Here is a 21,045-nt window from a genome sequence, read left to right on the forward strand (position 1 = left end):
AAAATTATTATTTCCTGATGGCATAATTTTATATCTGGAAAACCCAAAAGATTTGACTCAGAAAGTGTCGCACACCAAATGCTGGTGAGGATGAAAAGCAACAGGAACTCTCTCATTCACTGTTGGTGGGGGGGCAAAGCGGTACAGCCAGTTTGGAAGACAGTTTGACAGTTTCTTATGAAACTAAACATACTCTTACCACACAATATACAGCAACTAAGCTCCTTGGTATAATCTTTATCCAAATGAACTGAAAACTTTTGTCCACACAAAAACCTGCACACAGATGTTTACAGCGACTTTATCCATAATTGCCAAACTTTGGTAGCAACCAAGATGCCCTTCAATAGGTGAATGGATAAACTGTGGTACATCCAGACAATGGAATAGTTTTGAGAGCTAAAAAGAAGTAAGCTATCAAACCATGAAAAAACATGAAGGAATCTTAAATGCATATTAAGATTAAGTTAAAGAAGCTAATTTGAAAAGGCTATATACTGTGTGATTCCAACTATATGACATTCTGGAAATGACAAAACTATGGAGAGAGTAAAAAGATCAGTGGTTGTCAGGGGTTAGTGGGGAGGGGAGGGATGAATAGACCCAGGGATTTTTAGGTCAGTGAAAATCCTCTGTATGATACTATAATGGTGGATACATGTCATATACCTTTGTCCAAACCCACAGCACGTACAGCATCAAGAATGATCCATGTATATATATGTGCACACACACACACACACACACACACACACACATGCCCCATGGAGTACTACGCAGCCATAAGAAAGAATGAAATAATGTCTTTTGCAGCAACTTGGATGGAACTGGAGGCCATTATCCTACACGAAGTAACTCAGGTACAGGGGGAAGGAGGATGAATGGGTGGAGCACAGGATATTTAGGGCAGTGAAACTATCCTGTATGACACTGCGATGGTGGATACATGTCATTATACATTTGTATAAGCCCATACAATATACAACACCAAGAATGAACCTTAATTATAGACTTTGATTGATAATGATGTGTCAGCATAGGGTCATTGATTATAACAAATGTACCACTCTGGTAGGACATGGTGGGCAGAGGGGATCCGTGTAGGTGTGGGAGAATCAGAGGTGTGTGGAAAATTTCTGTACTTTCCACTCATTCTTGCCGTGAACCTAAAACTGTTCTAAAAAAAAAATCTATTAATTTTAGAAGTGTTACAAACAGCAAAATTCAGTAAAATGTCTGGTTTGAAATTAATATTCAGAATTTATAGACTTTACATTTATAAACAACTGGCTATATGGTCTACTTATAATAACAACAATAATATATAATAGTAATAATAAAATGAAACAATTAGGAATACACTTAATGAGATACATGAAATCTATTTATGAATTAAACATTAAAATTTTACTAAGGGATCCAAAAAGTCTGAACATATGGAAACATATATCACATTTTTATTTTTTTTTAATTTATTTATTTATTTATTTTTTTGAGACAGAGTCTCACTCTGTTGCCCGGACTAGAGTGAGTGCCGTGGCGTCAGTCTAGCTCACAGCAACCTCAGACTCCTGGGCTCAGGCGATCCTACTGCCTCAGCCTCCCTAGTAGCTGGGACTACAGGCATGCGCCACCATGCCCAGCTAATTTTTTTGTATATATATATTTTAGTTGTCCATATAATTTCTTTCTATTTTTAGTAGAGACGGGGTCTCACTCTTGCTCAGGCTGGTCTTGAACTCCTGACCTCGAGCGATCCACCCACCTCGGCCTCCCAGAGTGCTAGGATTATAGGCGTGAGCCACCGCGCCCGGCCTATGTCACATTTTTAGAAAGTCCATTTACCCTAAGTTGATGTGTAAATATAATGAGTCCAATAAAAACACCAAGAGAATTTTTTCGGTAACCAAACAAGTAAAAGTATCCGGGACAGATGAGGGGGACAAGATTCATCAGAGAATAAATATCATATCTTATCTTATTCAGCCGTAATAACTAGAGTGTGGTGCTGGCACAGAAATAGAAAAATCAGCGGAATAGAGTAGAAAGTACAGAAATAGATTCAAATACAAGAAAGTAGCTGGGTGCCTATGATCCCAGCTACTCAGGAGGCCCAGATGGGAGGATTGCTTGAGGCCAAGAGTTCGAGACCAGCCTGGCAACATGGAAAGACCTCATCTCAAAAAAAAAAAAAAAAAAAAACAACAACAAACAAAAACCCCCCCCAAAACCAAAAACCAAATACAAGGGAACTTACTTAGCGTATGATAAAGTTGAAATTCCAAATCAGTGGAGGAAAATTGAACTATTCAATAAAAAACTGCTAGGCAAATGGGATAGTCATCTGAAAAAAAAATTAGTTCTATCAATAACTCATGCTTTACAGCAAATAATTCCCAGATAGACTAAATATGTAAATGTTAAAAAATAAACCACAAAATACTGGAGAACAGATGGAAGAATTAAAAAATAATTTTGGAGATGGAAAGGCACTTCTAAGTATGGCACAGCACCCAGAAGCCTTATAAGAAAAGCAAAAATTCGCTCCGTAAAGAAATTCATTATGGCGAAAGCACCATTAATTAAAAAGATGAAGACAAAAAATTACAAAACAATAACAGTGAGATATCATACCAAGAGAAATGTGAAAACTCATTGAGATGCCATTTTCACCTATTGGTTTACTAAAAATCATAAAATCTGGTAATAGGCTATCAGAGAGAAGTAGAAATTGGTACTTTCTTATGTTGCTAGTAACTGTAAATGGGTACAACTTCTGAGTAGAGCAATATGATAATATCTAAAAATATAATTACTACTAATTTTTAAAAGACAATGTTTGATTTATATACATAATTTCCATTTATTTACTCAGCATTCTCTCTTTCATCCTGCATCTTAGATGGCTCTTCTGAGATCAAATTTTTCTTCTTCTTTTTTTGATACAGGGTCTCTCTTTGTCTCCCTGACTAGAGTGCAGTGGTGTCCTCATAGCTCCTGCAACCTTAAACTCCTGGGCTCAAGTGATCTATCTGCTTCAGCCTCCCAAGTAGCTGGGACTGCAGGCACACACCAACGCACCTGGCTAATTTTTCTTATTTTTGTAAAGATGGGATCTCACTGTGTTGCCCAGCCTGGTCTTGAACTCCTGGCCTCAAGTGATCCTCCCCTCTTGGCCTCCCAAAGTCCTAGGATTATAGATGTGAGTCACCATGCCAGGCAAAATTTTTCTTCCTTTAGTGTAGGTTTCTTGACGGTAAACTCCCACATTTTTACCACCCTTAGTCTTGAAAAATAGTGTCACAGGGTTCATAATTCTAGATTGACAGTTATTTTCTGTCAACATTTGCAAGATTGTATTTGCCATCTTTTGACTTCTGTTGCTATTGCCGAGGTATCTGTTGTTTTTCTAATTGTCAGTCCTCTGTAGGTGAGCTGTTCTTTCTCTCTGATTGTCTTTAAGATCTTGTCTTTTTGTATCTTCAGTTTTACTGAGATAGGTTTAGGCATGGATTTATTTTTATTTTTCCTGCTTGCTATACATTTTTGTTCGTAGACTTCTGATATTATGTTTTTCACTAGTTCTAAAACCTTCATGGCCATTATCTCTTTAAATATTGTATTTTCCTCATTCCATCTATTCTACAGTTTTGAGGATCTGATTACACACATACACAAACACACACACACATACATTTTTAAATTAGTGCATCCCTTATGTTTTCCCTCTACTTGTCTCTCAGGGTTGCACCTTTGGTAGTTTATTAACTTCCAAATGCCTAATTCTCTCTTCATCTGCCACTAATTGGTATTTTATTATAAGAATTACATTTTTCATTTCAAAAGCTTTTCTTTAACCTATCTGTTCATTCCTGATAATCTCTTGTTACCTGCTCATACATACATACATAAATATATTTTTCATATATAGACATATTTTACAGTTTTTGATTTGAAATAACTTCAGATTTGCAGAAGAATCAGAAAGGTAGTCTGGGTAGCACAGCTCTTCCTCATGTTAACATCTTATGTACCTGGGCGTATCTTCCCAGACCAGGAGATGAACATTGGTGTGACGCTATTAACTGCAGAGTTTATTTGGATTTCATCAGTTTTTTCACTGATGCCCGCTTCTGCTCTAGGACCACATCCAGGACAGCACGATGTACTTACTCATCACGATGCTTTGAATTCCTTCAACAGCGGTGCTATCTCAGTGTTTTCTTACTTTTCATGACCTTGATTTTTGAAGAATATTGGTCAATTATTTCATAGAATATCTCTCAGTTGGAGCTGGGCTGCTTTCTAATGATTGCACTGGTTTTCTAGGTTTGAGGGAAGAACACTACAGAGGTGAAGTGCCCGTCTCTTCACATCACGTCGGGAGGTCCATGGCATAACATGATTTATTACTGGTGACATTAATCATGTTCATTGGGTTAAGGTGGTGTCTGTCAGTCTTTTCCACTGAAAAGTTACTATTTTTCCCTTTTTATAGTCTTTGTGTTAGAAGCCCGTCACAAAGTTCAGCCCACCACACTCAGGGCAAGAGTAGTTAAGCTCCTCGTCCTGGGGGGATGAGAACCAAAGAATCTGTGGCTGGATTAATATGTTGAAACCAGCACCATGATTAACAACGTTTTGGAGGATGCACCTTCATTCTGTGCAAATATCCTGCTTCTCCTTAGAGTCTTGCTCACTAATTTAGCACCTATGTGTGCATCTTACTTGCAGGAATTATTAATGCAGTATTCCAGTGGCTTTCCATTTTGAGCATTCCTTCTATATTTGTTATTTGAAATTTTTCTGTGAGGAAGATTTGTCCCTTTCCTTCCTTTTATTTATTCAATCATCTGCTGAGGTGTATTTTACTTGATTACAAAAAGCACTTTCAAACCAGCAGAAGAAAATTGGACTATTGAAGGCAGGAAAGGAAAAAAGTTAACAAAACATACGATAAATAGAATATATAAAATAAGATAGAGATAAGTTCTGATGTAACAATATTAACAATAATTATAAACAAAAATCACTAGTTATACAAAAAGGCAGTAAATGGCGAGAAGGAAATTCTTAGTCTGGATACCTAGAGTGTGAGGGGCACACTTAAAGTGGTAGAGAAAGATCTAGAAGAAACAGATAGGAAAAAAGGTATACTATGTAAATATGAACCAAAGAAAGAGTAGTAGTAGCAATACAAATAACTAACAAAATATAATTCAAGGTAAAAACCATTATTTTGTCAAAGAGGGATATAACATATGATAAAATGGACACAGATATGTATATATCTAACAATAGTTTTGAAATATACAAAGCAACAACTGGCAGAACTACAGGAAGAAACAGCTCAACAATTGTAGTTGGTGACCTTAATGAAGCCACCTTCTCAGGAAAAGATAGCTCAAATTGGAAGGAAAAAAACCAACAGTATCAATGATTCGATTAATTTAGTTAATAATCTTAAGGGTGAAAGTGTATTGTGAGACAGCATCTCCTGGTGACCCGTCTCCCAGATGTGAAAGTCAGGATGGAATTTTCTGTGAATTAGAAACACATGCTGGAGAATGGATTGATTTTTAAAACATAATGTTAAGTGAAAAATACAGTGAGAAAGAGAATGTGATTTATTAGCACAGGTCAGAGTATATTAGTTAAAGACACACGTGAAAACACACGTATTTTACAAAGATGCAAGGATACATATCACGTGCATTAGAATGGCTGCCCATGGTGGGGTAAGTGGGGCAGGGACAGGAGCTGGGCCCAGTGGGGTGACGGAGGAAGATAAGTAAGATGAGAGAAGGGCCTCATAGGTTACGAATGGTGATAAACTCTGAACTGAGATAGATGATGATCGCCCTGAACATGCACCTTCCGGGTACAAACATGACTGCGATCTTTCCTATCAGCAGGAAGCTTTGTGCATGTGACCCCAGGCATCATGTGGCCGGTGGACAGCAAATTATCCCTGGAAAATTGTAAGTGACTGGAGCCCCGAAGGTCTGGAGGCAGGTGCTGCATGTTCCCGTTGGAGGTGCTGCGTCAGCTGCCCTCCCAGCCCAGGCGAAGCCCCCTTGAGGCGCCTCTGCGTTGGGTGAGGCACAATGTACTGGGATGGAGTCATCTAGCATGTGGCCGCAGCTCAGCGTGAGTTTCCTGGTTTCTCAGCAGTAGGTTTGGAATTCCCAGGAGCAGAGCTCTCTAGGCAGGTTCTGAGGTGGGTGAGGTCTCTCCTCTTGGCCGCCTGTCCCTCACGCGTCTCCCACAGGGACATCTGTGTTGGGAGCAAGTGCAGCCCCGGGGTGGGCCACAGGAATCTTAGAGGGAAATGGCCCCAAATGGCAACCTTCAGGACATCACGAAGAGCTTGTGAAAAAAGTAAAGTTGAGGAGTCAGATAGACATTGCTTCAAAGATGATATACAAATGGCGATTAGCACATGAAAAGGTGCTCAACACGACTAACTCACAGGAAACGCAATCAAAATCACGAAGAGATATCACACCCATTAGGATGGCTGTTCTAAAAAAGTATTGGGGAGAAGGTGAAGAAATTGGAATCCTTGTGCGTAAGGACAAAGTCCATGTACGTAACATGGTCCAACTGCTGTGGAAAACAGCATGGCGATTCCTCAAAAAATTAAACATAGAATTACTGTAGGATCCAGCAGTTCCACTTCTGGGTAGATACAGAAAAGGCTTGAAAGTGGAGACTCGGCTATTTGTATACTCATGTGAGTAGCAGCATTGAAAAGATGGAGGCAACTCTCGTCCACTGACAGACAGAAGTATAAACAAAATGTGTCACATACACACAATGGAAGGAAATTCTGGCATATGCTGCAACATGGATGAACCTTGAAGACATCAAGCTAAGTGAAATGAGCTAGTCAAAAAAGGACAAATACTGCATGATTCCACTTATATGAGGTACTAGAATAATCAGATTCATAGAGGCAGAAAGTAGAGCGGTGCTGCCAGGGGCTGGGGGCCCGGGGGAATGGGGGTTAAGGTTTAATTGGGGATGAAAAAGTTCTGGAGATGCATGGTGGTGATGGCTGCAGAACAAGGTCAATGTGCTCACCGCCTCAGAACTGTACACTTAAAATGATTAAAACTCAGGAGGCTGAGGCTGGAGGATCACTTGAGCCCAGGAGTTCAAGGCTGCAGAGAGCTATGATTGTGTTACTGCACTCCAGCCTGGGCGACAGAGCGAGACTGTCTCTAAAAAAATAAAAAAAGATTAAAATGGTAAATTTTATGTGTATTTTACCACAATAAGAAAAAGTCAAGTTGCTTACAAGGAAACTCTGCAAAGTGGATGCATTTCAACGCAACCTCCTCTGCACCCCTTGGGGAAGTCACAGAGTGGAGGTTGGAGTAGAAAGAGAGGAAGCCTGGCTTTTAAAAAGTTCTTAGCCTCTGCTGGAATGAACATGGGGAAAACACAGCAAGGGCCTCGAGAATTTGGAGTCCTGGGAGACTCCTGGGTGAGGACATTTCCTGGTGTTCTCTCCTGAGCAGGATCCAGTTTCTCTGTCCTTTTACAGGAGGAAAGTTCTGGAAAGGGGGGTGCACATGCTTACCTGTGTACTCACACCCATCACATACACATGGGTACCTGCCTGTGCACTCAAACAGGGCTGGTGTCTTGTGCTGAAAGAAGTAAGTAAATCCAACCATTCTCTGCGCCATTCCATCTGGGGCAGGTGACTCTATTCATCCCTGCAAGTCACTTTTCCCTGGGGCCAGAGACCCCTCAGGTAGGAGGGCTGATGGTGGGCTGATCTGTGGGCAGAACCACTCTCAGCTCTTGGTACCCCCTGCAAGAGAGGGAGGGGACCTCACACTCTGACCAGGGCGCAGCTGAGCAGCCGGCGCAGGCTGACGAGCGCTGCAGTGCAATTCCGTCCTCTCAAAGACAAGCCCAGGCCCCGACCTGTCTCCAACATCGGCACGGCCAGCACTTCTGTTATCAGCGATGAGCCCTGCTCTGACAAACACTGACCAGGCCTCCTGCTCTTGGGGGCCTCCCGACAGCGCCCTGAGATGATCATGGAGATACGGAGCAGAGGAGATAACGGCGATTGTACCTGGACTTTGGTTGGGGCGTCCTGGAGGCTACAGGCAGGGACCCAGCCAGTCCTGTGGCAGGTATTGGCTTCCCAGCGTGGCCTGGTGGAGACTCGCCACCACCGCGCTCTGGGGCTGGCTGTGCCCACTTTCATATCCCAGCAAGTCCCTCGATTCTCGTACCCCAGTTCCCAGTCCTACAGGACGGGAGGTACCAACAGCTCCCCTGCGGGTGCGTTGAAGGGACAAGAGGAGGTCACACCTAATGTTGGTAACTGACAGTCAAAACATGACACCCTTGGGAATTGCTTCGTTTCCAGCCCACGATGGGTGAGCTGGGTTCTAGCAGCCAGCAACAGCTGGAGCCGGAGAGCGAGGGAAGGAGGCAGAGCAGGGAAAGGAGGGAGGGTGAGGGAGTTGGCTTGGGCACAGGGACACCCAGCAGTGCTGAGCCTGGGGCCAGAGCCTGGCACTGGGGGAGCTGGTTTCTTCCCCTGCCAGATGTGCCAATGCTGGCACCAGAGAGAACCCTGAGCTAGCCTACCTGCAGGTCAGACCCATCTACACCTGCTCCTTTGCCTCTTCACCAAGGGCAGGTGAGTGGAGGGTCAGAGCGCTTGTGGCTGGGATAGTGCTGCCCAGGTGGTCTGACCTCCTCTGGGCCAGCATCGCACCCAACACCATCCATCCTGGCATTTTGGCACTGACAGGGGTTGGGGAGAGGGGGTGGGGCAGAGACAACGAGGCATTCTGTGCCCAGCCCTGACCAGTACAACAGTAGCAAACTGGTGTGGACTGAATTGTGCCCCTCCAAAATTCGTATGTTGACGTTCTAACCTCACTACCTCAGAATGTGACTTTATTTGGAAATAGGGTTGTTGCAGATGTAATTAGTTGAGATGAGGTCATTAGGGTGGGTCCTAATCCCATATGACTGCTGTTCTTACAAAAGGGGGAAATTTGGACAGAGACACGCGCTCACATGAAGGACGCCATGTGAAGATGAAGGCAGAGACTGGCTGCTGCCTCCACAAGCCAAGGACCCAGCCCTGCTGACACCCTGATCCCAGACGTCTAGCCTCCAGGACTGTGAGACAAGAAACTTCTGCAGTTTAGCACCCAGGCTGTGGCACTTTGTTCGGGCAGCCCGAGCAAACTAATGCCGCTGCCCTGGGAAGGGGCCAGCCTCAGGATCAGGGATGGACACTGCTTTCTTTACCAGCTCTATGCTCTAGGAGTTGCTGGGACGACCAAGCTACTCAGCACTCCTGGAACTCCCCTGGGACCAGTCCGACATCTGGATGCAAAACTAACATCTTGTCATCTCACTCATTCATTCATTCATTCATTCTGCAAATGTCTTATTGGGTCCCAGATCTGTTCCAGGTAAAGCTTGGCCCTGGGCACACACTGGGCAGGGCCCTTTAAAGGGCTCACATCAGCCTGGTGGGGGAGCCAGACTCTTCCCAAGTACAGCCCCTTAAAGGAGTGGGGTGGAGAAGAGTGGGGCTGGAGGATGGCCAGGGGGACCTCTGGTTTATTCCTCTATGGCAGCCTCCTTTCCTCACACAGCTGCCAGGCCTTTGAGGAACAGGGATCTGGGTTCCCAGGACAGTGTGTCGCAGGTGGACAGGGCCCCCTTCCCATGGGGAGGAAAGGTACTACTTCCAAGGAATGCAGAGTGGTTGGCTGTCAAAGGTCCACTTCTGCTGGAGCTGGCGACACTGCAGAAGCCAGCACCTGCATTTTGCAATGTGTGCCATAATAATTTTTTTTTATAGATATGGGTCTCACTCTTGCTCAGGCTGGTCTCGAACCCCTGACCTCAAGTGATCCTCCCACCTTAGCCTCCTACAGTGCTAGGATTATAGGCCTGAGCCACTGCACCTGGCCTATAATCATTTTTCACCAGCAGCTCTCTCAAACAGACCTGTGGGAGCAGTGACAATGATAGTAATAGGATGACCCATTGTGTTATAGCTCCGAAAACCAAGGCTCCTGGAGTCCCAGGGACCAGGGCTCTGCAGAGATTGTTCGGCCAAACCCCAGGCTGGCTGGCTGGTGCCGGCCTCGGCTGCTCTGTGCAGACAGGGCTGTGAGCAGAGCTGAGGGGGTGACTCCTCCAGCCAGGCTGCACTCCCTGAGCACGGGGCTCAGAGGGAGCCTGTGGGGACACAAAGACCCCCCACCCCTGCCCCCAGCAGCTTCTGCCTCCTGAGAATGGCTGTCAGTCTGCAGACACCGGGCAGCTTGCTGGGTGAAGTGTCACCATTCTCTCCCCTTACTCCAAAAACATTCCCCAAATGCATGTTATCTACAAACTACTGGGCAAGGTCCAATTTGTCAGTGTGTCCTTATCACATAGTGGCTCTGGGGTCAAACTGCCTGGGCTCAACTCCTGACTTATTAGCCGAGTGACCTTGGGCAAGTTACTTATCATTGCCAAGCCTGTTTCTTCATCTGCAAAGTGTGGCTGTGACACTAATACCTACCTCGTGATGTTTTGGGTGCTAAACAATGACATTCACAGGTAGTGCAGCACACAGTGAGCAGGCCCTCTAAGTGTTAGATATTCATATTATTATTGGGCTTAAGGTGTGGGCTTTGGTCCCCTGCACATGAATTCAGCACCACCACTCACCGACTACGTGACCTTGGGCAGGTCACCTCGGCTGTCTAGTGGTGGCTGCGGTGGACTGGCCAGAGCCCCCAGCAGGACTGGAATCTCATTGCCCTGCTGCCGGAGTGTTGGTGGCTGATGGCACCCAGCAGGGTTTCTGTCTGGGACTTGCCCTCAGCTGAAGACAGCCACCTTGCTCAAAGTCACACCTGCATCCTTGAGGGTTGATACAGGGATATAAAGGCCAGGCCTCTTGCCTCAGGGCAGGACAACTTGGAAGGCACACCCGTGGGCGTTTGACTCCTCTCTGCCCATTGCACGACTCCTTACCCCTTACAGGCAATGTTCTTGGAGCACTCCCAGCAAACCTGCACACACGTCTCTGTCTCAGTGTGTTTTCCTGGGAACCCAGCTTACAACAGTTGGTGCCAGGAAGGATCCCAGGAAGACTCTAAAATGGGACTTTGGTGCTGGATCACCTGCTAGCCAGCTGGCAATGCGGCCCTCAGGCACAGAGCTATGGCACAACTGTTCAAACTTTCCCAGGTGGTGAACCAGGTTGGGAACTGGTGGGAGGGAACACGCTGTTGCGGCTGGTCCCTGCACGCTGTGTGCCGTCACGCCACAGCTGGGAATCAAACTCTGGGTTGGAGTCTGCAGCCGTGACTGCTATGTCCCCATCGGCAGCAAGTCCTGTCCTCCGTGGGCCTTGGCTTCCTGAAATATGAGGGGGTGAGATGAACTGATTGGACAAGCTGATTCACTGAGGTCCCTTCCAGCTCTAGCATCCTACACAAACCCGTGCACGGGCAGGGAGAGGGGGTTTGGAGCCAGCAGTGTGAATAATTGAGTGGTTCTGGGTGGAGCGGTCTGGAGGAGATTTTCTGTGGCCCCCACAGCTTGCCTGAAGCAGCCTGTTTGATGCTGGCCTCAGGCCGCCTGGCTGGGCCCTTCGCTTCGGCCCCCAGCCCTCTCTCAGGCCCTGGGTTCTCATGCCGGGCACCCGCAGCTGCCCCAACCGAGCCTGACTTTAGTCCGCATCCCTCAGGCTGCCCATGCCTCACAGACTTCCCTTTCTTCCTCCCGTGTCTGCCCACGCCTGGCAGAAGCCGTGGGCTCAGGCAGTTGTGGAAGTCAGAGAGGACAGAGCTGCAGGCATGGGGTTCTGGTCTGTGGAGCCTTGAGACCAAGCCCTTGGGTTAGCCTGGGCAGCCTGGGTCCTCACTCCGTCCCCCAGAAGACCACCTCTTATTAACGCCTCCCAACCAGCCCACGAAGCAGACACTCAGGGAAGAAATGGAGGCTCTGAAGGGCTGAGTGACCTCTCGAAGGTCACATGGCTGGCGGCAGAGCCACATGCACATCCAGAACTGAGTAGCTCCAAGCCTGGGCTCTTTAGGCAGGCCCAGCCAGAGGCGAGAGGAGACATTAACGTGTCTGGCACAGTAGGCTTTTTTTTTTTTTTTTTTTTTGAGCAGAGTCTCGCTATGCTGCCCAAGCTAGAGTGTTGTGGAGTCAGCCTAACTCACAGCAACCTCAAACTCCTGGGCTCAAGTGATCCTCCTGCGTCAGCCTCCCAAGTAGCTTGGACTATAGGGGTGCACCACCATGCCTGGCTAATTTTTCTTTTTTCTATTTTTAGTTGCCCAGCTAATTTCTTTCTATTTTTAGTAGAGATGGGGGTCTCACTCTTGCTGAGGCTGGTCTCGAACTCCTGACCTCGAGCAATCCTCCTGCTTTGGCCTCCCAGAGTGCTAAGATTAGAGGTGTGAGCCACCACACCCAGCCGCAGTAGGTTTTATTTTTTTCTTTGCTTGTTTATTTATTCAGTCCAAAATGAAATTAATTATTTAAAATGCTTTAAAATTCATAATAAAGAGTTTAAAGAAACTCAAAATAAAGTTTAAAGAAAGTAAAAATTACCCTTAAATTCCACCAACTGGAGATAGTTACTGTTAACAGTTTGGTGAACAGATTTCCAGACGGCCGTGTGTGTGTGAGTGTGTGTGAGTGTGCATGTGAGATTTTATGATAATGGGATTATATACTGTTTCGTAACCTGCTCTTTTTACTCAACAATATGTCATAGAACCCTTTCCTCATCAGTAAATATAGCTCTACCCTTCGTTTAATGGCTGTAGATTGTCCCTTGCATTCCACGGCAAATGAAAGTGTGTACCGTCTTTATTTACCAACCCAATACTGATGGGCATTTAGGCCGTTTCCAGTACTTTGATATTACACAAAAAAATCTAGGATGAACATTTTTACACGTCTGTCTTAGCCATTTGTCCAGCTCCTGTCTCAGGGTACATTTCAGCAGGCTGGTCTTAAAGAAAATCCCCGACAGTGAGGGAGGCCTCTCTGCTGCCTCATTCTGGTGGCAGATCCTTGTTTTCCAGGAAACCTGTGGCCTCCACCCTGGGTGGTGCCACCGCAGGGCAGCAGAGCCACAGACTCAGGGAGGCAACTTCCTCCTTGGAAAGTTCTGGGCAAGGGGCAGGGAGGGGCCCTTGCCCCCCAATTTCCAAGTCCAAATCCAAAGTTGTGACTAGGCGTCCCTATGAATCAGTCTGCTTGACTTCCTGCCAGAGTCTGGGGGGACTTGCTGAGGGCCTGCAACTTGGCAAAGGGCTTGGCTTTCCTTCTTGAAGGCAACTGGGTCAGGAAGGGGGCTAGAAAAACTTGGGCCTACCCAGGTGGTGGCTCACACCGGTAATCCCAGCACTTTGGGAAGCCACAGTCTCTTGAGACAAGGAGTTTGAGACCAGCCTAGGCAACACAGAAAGACCTCTTCGCTACAAAAAAAAAAAAAAAAAAAAAAATGAGGTGGGTGTGGTGGTGTGCACCTGTAGTCCCAGCTACCTAGGAGGCTGAGGCAGGAGGATCACTTGAGCTTGGGAGTTAGAAGCTACAGTGAGCTATGATCATGCCACTGCACCCTAGCCTGGGCAACAGAGTGAGACTCTGTCTCTAAAAACCAAACAAACAAACACAAAAACCAAAAAAACTTGGGCCAAAGGCTGCTAGTAGGTAGTGGGCCAGAGGGAATCCAGGCCAGGATGGAAACCTGGGCTTGGTGCTATATGAGTCACTCATTTATTCATTCTTACACCCACAGCCACATAATCATAACGGTGACATTTCTCATGCGCTGGGTAGGCCGAGGGGAGGGGCATACGGAGGGGGTTGGAGTCGTCGGGGATAGTCACTCCATTAGTCTATACCTTGGCCAGGCAAGGCCCCCTTTTTTTTTTTTTTTAATAGACTTTATTTTAAAGAGCAGTTTTAAGTACATAGCCAAATTTGGCAGAAGGTACAGAGATTTTCCATAAACCCTCTGCCCCCACACATGCACAGCCTCCCCCACTGTCAACATTCCCCACTGGAGTGGTGCATTTGTTACAACTGATGGCCCTACATGGACACATCGTGGTCACCCAGAATCCATAGCTTACATTAGGGCTCACTCTTGGTGTGGTATGTTCTACGGGTTTGGACAAAGGCAGCCACCCTTACAGTATCATACAGAGTGGTTTCCTACGAGGCCTGCATTTTAAGAAATAAAGGGAGGGTAACTTTCATCATTATGATTACAGCTCCCCCTCCCCAACACACACACGCACACACAGAGCTTATACAGCTTTTTGCAAGGGAAGAGACATAGGTGAACCTATTTTATGTTTTTTAAAGGCAAAATTTCCTCTCTTCCCCTGCAATGTGCCCCAAAGTCACAGATTTGATTTACTAGGGGTATGGTGACTCCATCAAGGGCTGGGGTTGGGGTCTAGAGGAAGCCTTCCAAAGGGGGCAGGAAGGGAAGGAGGGAGCAGGCAGAATCCCAGAACCTTAGTGACAGAATCTACTAATGACCTTCTTTTTTTTTTTTTCTTTTCTTCTTTTAGAGGCAGGGTCTCACTCTATTGCACAGGCGGAGTGCAGTGGCCCGATCACAGCTCACTGCAACCTCACACACCCAGGCTCGAGATATCTCCTGCCTCAGTCTACAGTAGGTGGGACTGCAGGTGCACACCACCACACCCAGCTTATTTTTCTATTTTTTGTAGAGACAGGGTCTTGCTATGTTGGTCAGGCTGGCCTTAAACTCCTGGCCTCAAGTGATCCTCCCCCCTTAGGCTCCCAAAGTGCTGGGATTACAGGTGTGAGCCATCACGCCCAGCCAGACCCTCTTTTACTGAGACTCACAGGCCACGTCTGTGGATGGGGAACATTCCTGAGCCGACTCACATCAGCCTGATAATGAAAACCTCTGTCGCAGTTAGTGCCTCTGCCCATAGACCGCCTTTGAAAAGTGCTGGGGCTTCTTCCAGAGACAAAAGTGAACCCCAAGGTTGATGTCAAGGAGACACTTAGAAACAATTCTCCTTGAGAATGTTAAAAGGCTCAAAAGGCCTGGACTGAATGACTGCAGACACCTCAAATTCTGTGCTTCAGGATTTCCTTTTGGCTGGACAGTGATAAGACACCAACCCCAGGATATCATCTGTCCCCATGCCCTATCCCTGTCCTATCCTCTCCCTATCCTATCCTGTCCTATCCCTGTCCTATCCCTGAAATCCCCCATGCCCAGCTCTGGTTCTTGAATCCGAGCCTAAGGAGCCCCTGGAGGCCTCTGGCTCATCCCCACAGATAAGGAAACGGGGCCCAGAGAGGTTGTCATGCAGCCTGTTACAAAGCCAAGAAAGACCCTAGGAGCCCCACAAGCCCATCTCACGCTCTTTCCACTGTTACCTCTTGTGCCAGCTCGGAATGCATCCAGCTGAAATGAGAAAACCGGAATTAGCCGTGAAGGAATCTGGATCAGGCCATTCCAGGCCTGGGCACGGCCGCTTAACCCAAGTGCTCCCGTCTCTTTGCTCTGCTGTCCTTACCACGTAGTCCTTTCCCTTGTGCTTGTGCCTCCCATAGCAAGATGGGGGCCCCGTTACCCTGCTGTCCCTGCTGTCCCTGCTGTCCCTGCTGTCCCTGCTTTCCTGTCTGCTTTCTGGGCAGGAAGAGGGAGAAGGGCTTAGGGTGAAGGGCTGTGCTAGCTCAGTTCGTTCCTCTTTTTTTTTTTTTTTTTTGAGACAGAGTCTCACTCTGTTGCCCAGGCTAGAGTGAGTGCCGTGGCGTCAGCCTAGCTCACAGCAACCTCAAACTCCTGGGCTTAAGTGATCCTACTGCCTCAGCCTCCCAAGTAGCTGGGACTACAGGCATGCGCCACCATGCCCGGCTAATTTTTTTTTGTATATATATATTTTAGTTGTCCATATAATTTCTTTCTATTTTTAGTAGAGACGGGGTCTCACTCTTGCTCAGGCTGGTCTCGAACTCCTGACCTCGAGCGATCCACCCGCTTTGGCCTCCCAGAGTGCTAGGATTACAGGCGTGAGCCACCGCGCCCGGCCCATTCCTCTTAAAAAGTCTCCCTGACATCTGTACCCTGGAACTTCCACGTGGGTTTCTTCAGCCTGACTGGGTTGCCTGGGCACCCATCAGCGAAGATTTTTAGCTGGGCACGTTGCCATCCTGAGCAAAACTAGGGCCTGCTAGACAGGAAGAAGGGGAGAAGGCCAGAGGCAGAGGCTGCCATGCCGTTGCTTGAATTGGGGTCTTGGCTAAGAATGCCCTGCCCCATAAGCCACCAATCAGGTCCTTCTCTTCAATCCCCAATGTCCCGAAGGTAGACCACAGTAGAGAAGATAAGGCGTAGATTTTCTGCTGAGTTGGAGGTGTCTGGGCACATCAGAAGCTAGGAAGTAGGAAGAGGGGGTATCTGGCCACACACATCCTCGCATGCTAATCTTTGAGTTTTCTCCTCTTCCTGAAGGCCCTGCTCAGAATTGTGAGGGTGGAGAGTGCAGGGCCAGAGGAAGGAGAGAGCCACATGCTGGGAGAGAGCGTGAAGCCAGGATGCTGTTCCGCACCCTCAGCCGGCTTGCCAGGAAGCCTGGGCTAGGTGCAGAGGCGTCTTCCTGCACATCCCACCTCTCCCCATGGAGACCACAGGCCTGCCTCTTCTTCTAGGCTGGGCCCAGCTTCCCTCATGAGGACCCCATAACCATTAACCCTTCCCACCCAAGCCGTGGCTCCCGCTGGGGCAGGCACCTGCTAATGCTCGCATGGGGTGTGAACTCGCGTTGCCTTGAGCAGTGTTCTCCAAAGTGAGAGGGCCTGGTAGTAGAAGCATCACCTCGGAATTTGCCAGAAATGCAAATTCTCAGGCCCCACCCTATGGAATTAGAAACACTGGGGGTGGGACGCAGAAACCTGTGTTTATATAAATATATTTTAGAGATGAGGGTGGAGTGGGGGTGGGGGGAGTCTCACTGTGTTGCCCAGGCTGGCCTCGAACTCCTAGGCTCAAGCGATCTGCCCACCTCAGCCTCCCTAGTAGCTGGGACTACAGGTGTGCCACCACACCTGGCTTCACGAGCCCTCCAGGTGCAGTATAACGACCTCTGGCATACGACTCTCAGCTGTGAAGCTCAGCTTCCGAGCTGTCAGCACCAACCCAAAGGCCCCTCTGCGCGTCAGCATAGGCGGTAACCCTGGGGAGACTGGGATTTTTTTCAGTCTAAGAATTACTGTTCGAGCTAGAAACCACTGAGGGACCAAACAAATTTCCCATTTTATAGATTTGGGAACTGAGATTATTGAGAGAGGAGCAAATATTTGCCCAAAGTGAATAGCACAAGTGGAACTAGAATTCAAGTTTCCTGAATCCTGGGTGAGTGAACTACTTTTTTTTCCAAATTGAAATATCTTAAAAAATTGTAGCATTTATACCTATTGTGTGAATCTTCTATGAGAATGTAGTCCTAAGGAATACAGCCTTGGTGTAAATGGTAGAGAAAGTGGATGTGCTGGGTGGGCCACGAGGACCTGTCCCTACTGGGAACTACTCACCTCCTCATGACCCTCCTGCTCTCAGTGTTCGTCTACTACACTCGTCCTGTGGCCTTTCCTGATGAGACCAGGGGCGGGGTTAGTGGCCTATGCCTTCTCCTCCATGCCTTCCATGCCCTGAGCACGGGGCTGTGCACACAGCAGGCCGGCCCACCCGCCCATAGTGGGGCGCAGGACAAGAGTACCAATGGAGGCCCACCTACCATGTGGCTATATTTTGAAATGCTACAAATTAAGCTAACAAACTACTACATAAAATGTGTCTTTTCCTCCTACTTTGACAAATAAACCTTTATAAAGACTTGGGAGACTGGAATAGGAGGTGCAGAGAACAGGCTTCCCCCACATGGCCCACTCCCTTCTTTTCCCATCCAGGCTGCATCCCACACTGCGAGGGCCTTGTGCATGGGCAGGTGGACGCAGCAACCTGCTCGCCACGCTCTTCTACACCCCTGCAAAGAGCCAGCCTTGGCCACCTTGGGAGGCACGACTTAGAGAAGAGGCCCATGCACACCCTGGGAGCTGGCTCAGGGCTCTTTGGGGTCCGAATTCCAGGATCCTGGACATCTGGAGTATGGTGTAAGACACCGGCTCTGAGTGAACACATACCGCTTTTCCTATGGCTGTCCCCACTGTGGGTGGGGTGTGGTCAGGGGAGGGCTCCAGCAGGCCTCTGAAGGCTTCTCAAAGGTGCGGTGCCCGGACCTGCAGCATGTGCACCACCTGGGCGCTGGTTGGAACTGCAGACTCAGCCTCACGCCAGACCGACTGACTCAGAATCTGCATTGCAACAAGATCTCTGAGTGATTCATGTGCACACCAAGGTCTGAAAAGTACTGCTCTAAAGCACAAAACTGAGGCCCAGTGTCCCTTTTGCTCAGGCCTAGGGGTGGTACTGATGGTAGGTATCAATGAATATTTGCTCAACTAATGGCAGATATCTCCTAAAGCAGGCCCGGAAGCCCATGGGAGGTTGGGGGGCATGGCTGCCTGGCCCACAAAGATTTCATTTCCTCTTTCTCTGGGGCCTCAGTGGCCAAGTGTCAGCTACACACCCTGCTCTGGCCTGAGCTGACCAGTCTGGTCGTACACACCTGAGCTACGCTGGGCCAGTCGGTTGATCTCTCCCAGGAACTTGAAACTTAAGCCAAAACATCAGCCCCTGGAGTAACAGCAATAGTGCTAGTGAGCACATGCCCAGCACGGTGCTGTTTATGTACATGGTATTCAGCAGGCAGGTATGATTCCTCCACCTGCTTTCCAGCTGGGGAGTTTGGGCCCCCAGAGGTTAACTCTCCTCTCCCAAAGGTTCGGAGGGGCAGCGGCAGCACGAGGAGGGCTGGAGTGACTGGGTAGCTGAGACCAAGCCATGTGATGCAGAGACAAGTCTGTCAACTTGGGTTGCCCAGGTTCCTGGGGCACTGCAAGGCTTTGTGGTGATTGGCCGACTTTATGGGAAACGGCCTGTGTGCACAGGTGGGCAAGACCCGTCTCTGGGAGACGGCTGCAGCGATGGAGGGAGGCTGACCTGGGGGCCTTGGGAGAGGGGAGCAGAGAGAATCTCCGCTCCCCGAAGGGAGAGCAGTGCATGGCCAAGACCAGCTGGGGCCCGTCCGCACCTCAGTACTGGCCAGAGAGTGCCCACCGTGGGGACTCTCGGAGATCTGCTCCCCACGGCCCCCAGTGAGTTGGCAGCAAGCTTGCCAAAGAAAAGGTGTGGGCGGCTTATTTTGGAGACATGGGGCAGGGGGCAGCAGAGAAGTTTGCACCCCCCTCTGCACCTGGCTCCAGAGGAGCGGACAGCCCAGAGGCTGAGGGAGTGGAGGCAGTTGGGATGCACTGGGTTGAGGACCTGCTGGGGCCAGAGAACCAGTTCAGCCTGGAGAAGGGAGCTGGGGCCTCACTGACTAGAGGCCCAGAGTGGTCCCTGACTCTGGCTCTCTAGGAACAGAGCTCTGAATGGAATTTGCCATTCTGGCTGGGGCAGAGCAGTGACTCAGGCAGGTAGGTCTTTGAGCGCCTAAGAAAACAGAGCAGCAGCAGAAAGTCTCTATCACGGTCCAAGCCTCTGCATGTGCAGGGTCATTCGGCTTTATTTAAAACACAAACCAACAGCTTTCATTAGCACTGACACAGTGGTGGACCCTGCTGTCATCTGACAATGGAAGGTCACTTAAACAGCACTCACACAGGCGACACCTTAAGTGGCTCACAGCAGAGATGTCACACTCTGGGCAGCACACTAGCCCAGGGTAGCCACACAGAAATACACTTCTCGCTGCACAAATCTCCCTTTTAAAAAGAAAACCAAACAATCATCTGGTCAGAGAATCACTGGCTTCCTAAAGCGAGGAAGGTACAAAGTTTTGTGGCAGAGGCCCAGCTCCTGGTGGCCCCTTGCAGTGGGGTGAGGTGACCAGGACTCCTCAGGATGGCGTGGCTGCGGCCAGGAGCTGCCAGGGCCTCCTTCCTGCTGGGAGATGGCAGGCATCCGTCCCCACGCCCACAGGAGGGGGCGAACCACCAGGAACCAGCCTGTCATCAGCATCCCCAAGGCCCCCGCAGACCGGGATGCAAATAGCTCCAGGCCCACGCGGCTCCCAGTCTGCTGACGAGAGCTGCTTGCTCCTGTTTCTTCTCCTTCTTTTTATTTTTTTAAGGGAGCAAAATTCAGAGTAAGAGTTGGCAGTTCTGGAAACTTTTTGTGGTTCCTCAGACAACCGTGGCAAGATGGAGTAGACAGGGCCTTCTCTAGGCCCTTTCTGCTGACTCTCGCAGGGGGCTGGAACGGGGGACTGTTCCTCTGGAGTGAGTGGCCCCTGGGCCCAGCAGACACAGGGCTGGGTGGGGGGACAGAGCCACCCCAATAGGAAGCCGGGCCTGTGGCTCCTCTGACCCAGAGAATGGCATGTCCCCACAGCCTGAGGCCTGGGCCACCTCCCACTCCCTTCTGTGAGGAGGTTACTGCTGCTGACACGTGCCCAGGTACAGGCTGAGGGGTACCCGGCATCACCTTGGGGAGAGGGGAAGACTCAGGAGTGGCTGGAGCTGGAGGAAGGGCCGGGCACAGCGGCAAGCAAACGGTTCTTACAGCCCCCAACCCCTCACTAGCCCCCCCCCCGTCCCTTACTGAGGACATTTCCTTCGCGGGGGGGGGGGGTCCCTTGCGGTTTCCTCCCTCTAGTCCAGCTCTGGCCGCCTCCCCTACCCAGCCCGCAGAATCCGCTGTGCAATGGGCCCGGCCACGCCAAGTCACGGACAAGGACAAAGGGCTGATTGTGCCCAGCAGTCGCGCCTTCTTGGAGGGCCTGGCAGGTGCCGTGGTGGACACGGTGTCCCCAGGAGGAGCCCAGCGGCCAGGCGGCGCGGGGACAGCCGGGGAGGCGCGGGGCGGCTAGGCAGGGCGGGCTCTGCGCAGCCGGTTTCCTTGGCAACGGGCCG

Source organism: Eulemur rufifrons, chromosome 7 (assembly GCF_041146395.1).
Source record: "Eulemur rufifrons isolate Redbay chromosome 7, OSU_ERuf_1, whole genome shotgun sequence".
NCBI classification, from domain to species: domain Eukaryota; kingdom Metazoa; phylum Chordata; class Mammalia; order Primates; family Lemuridae; genus Eulemur; species Eulemur rufifrons.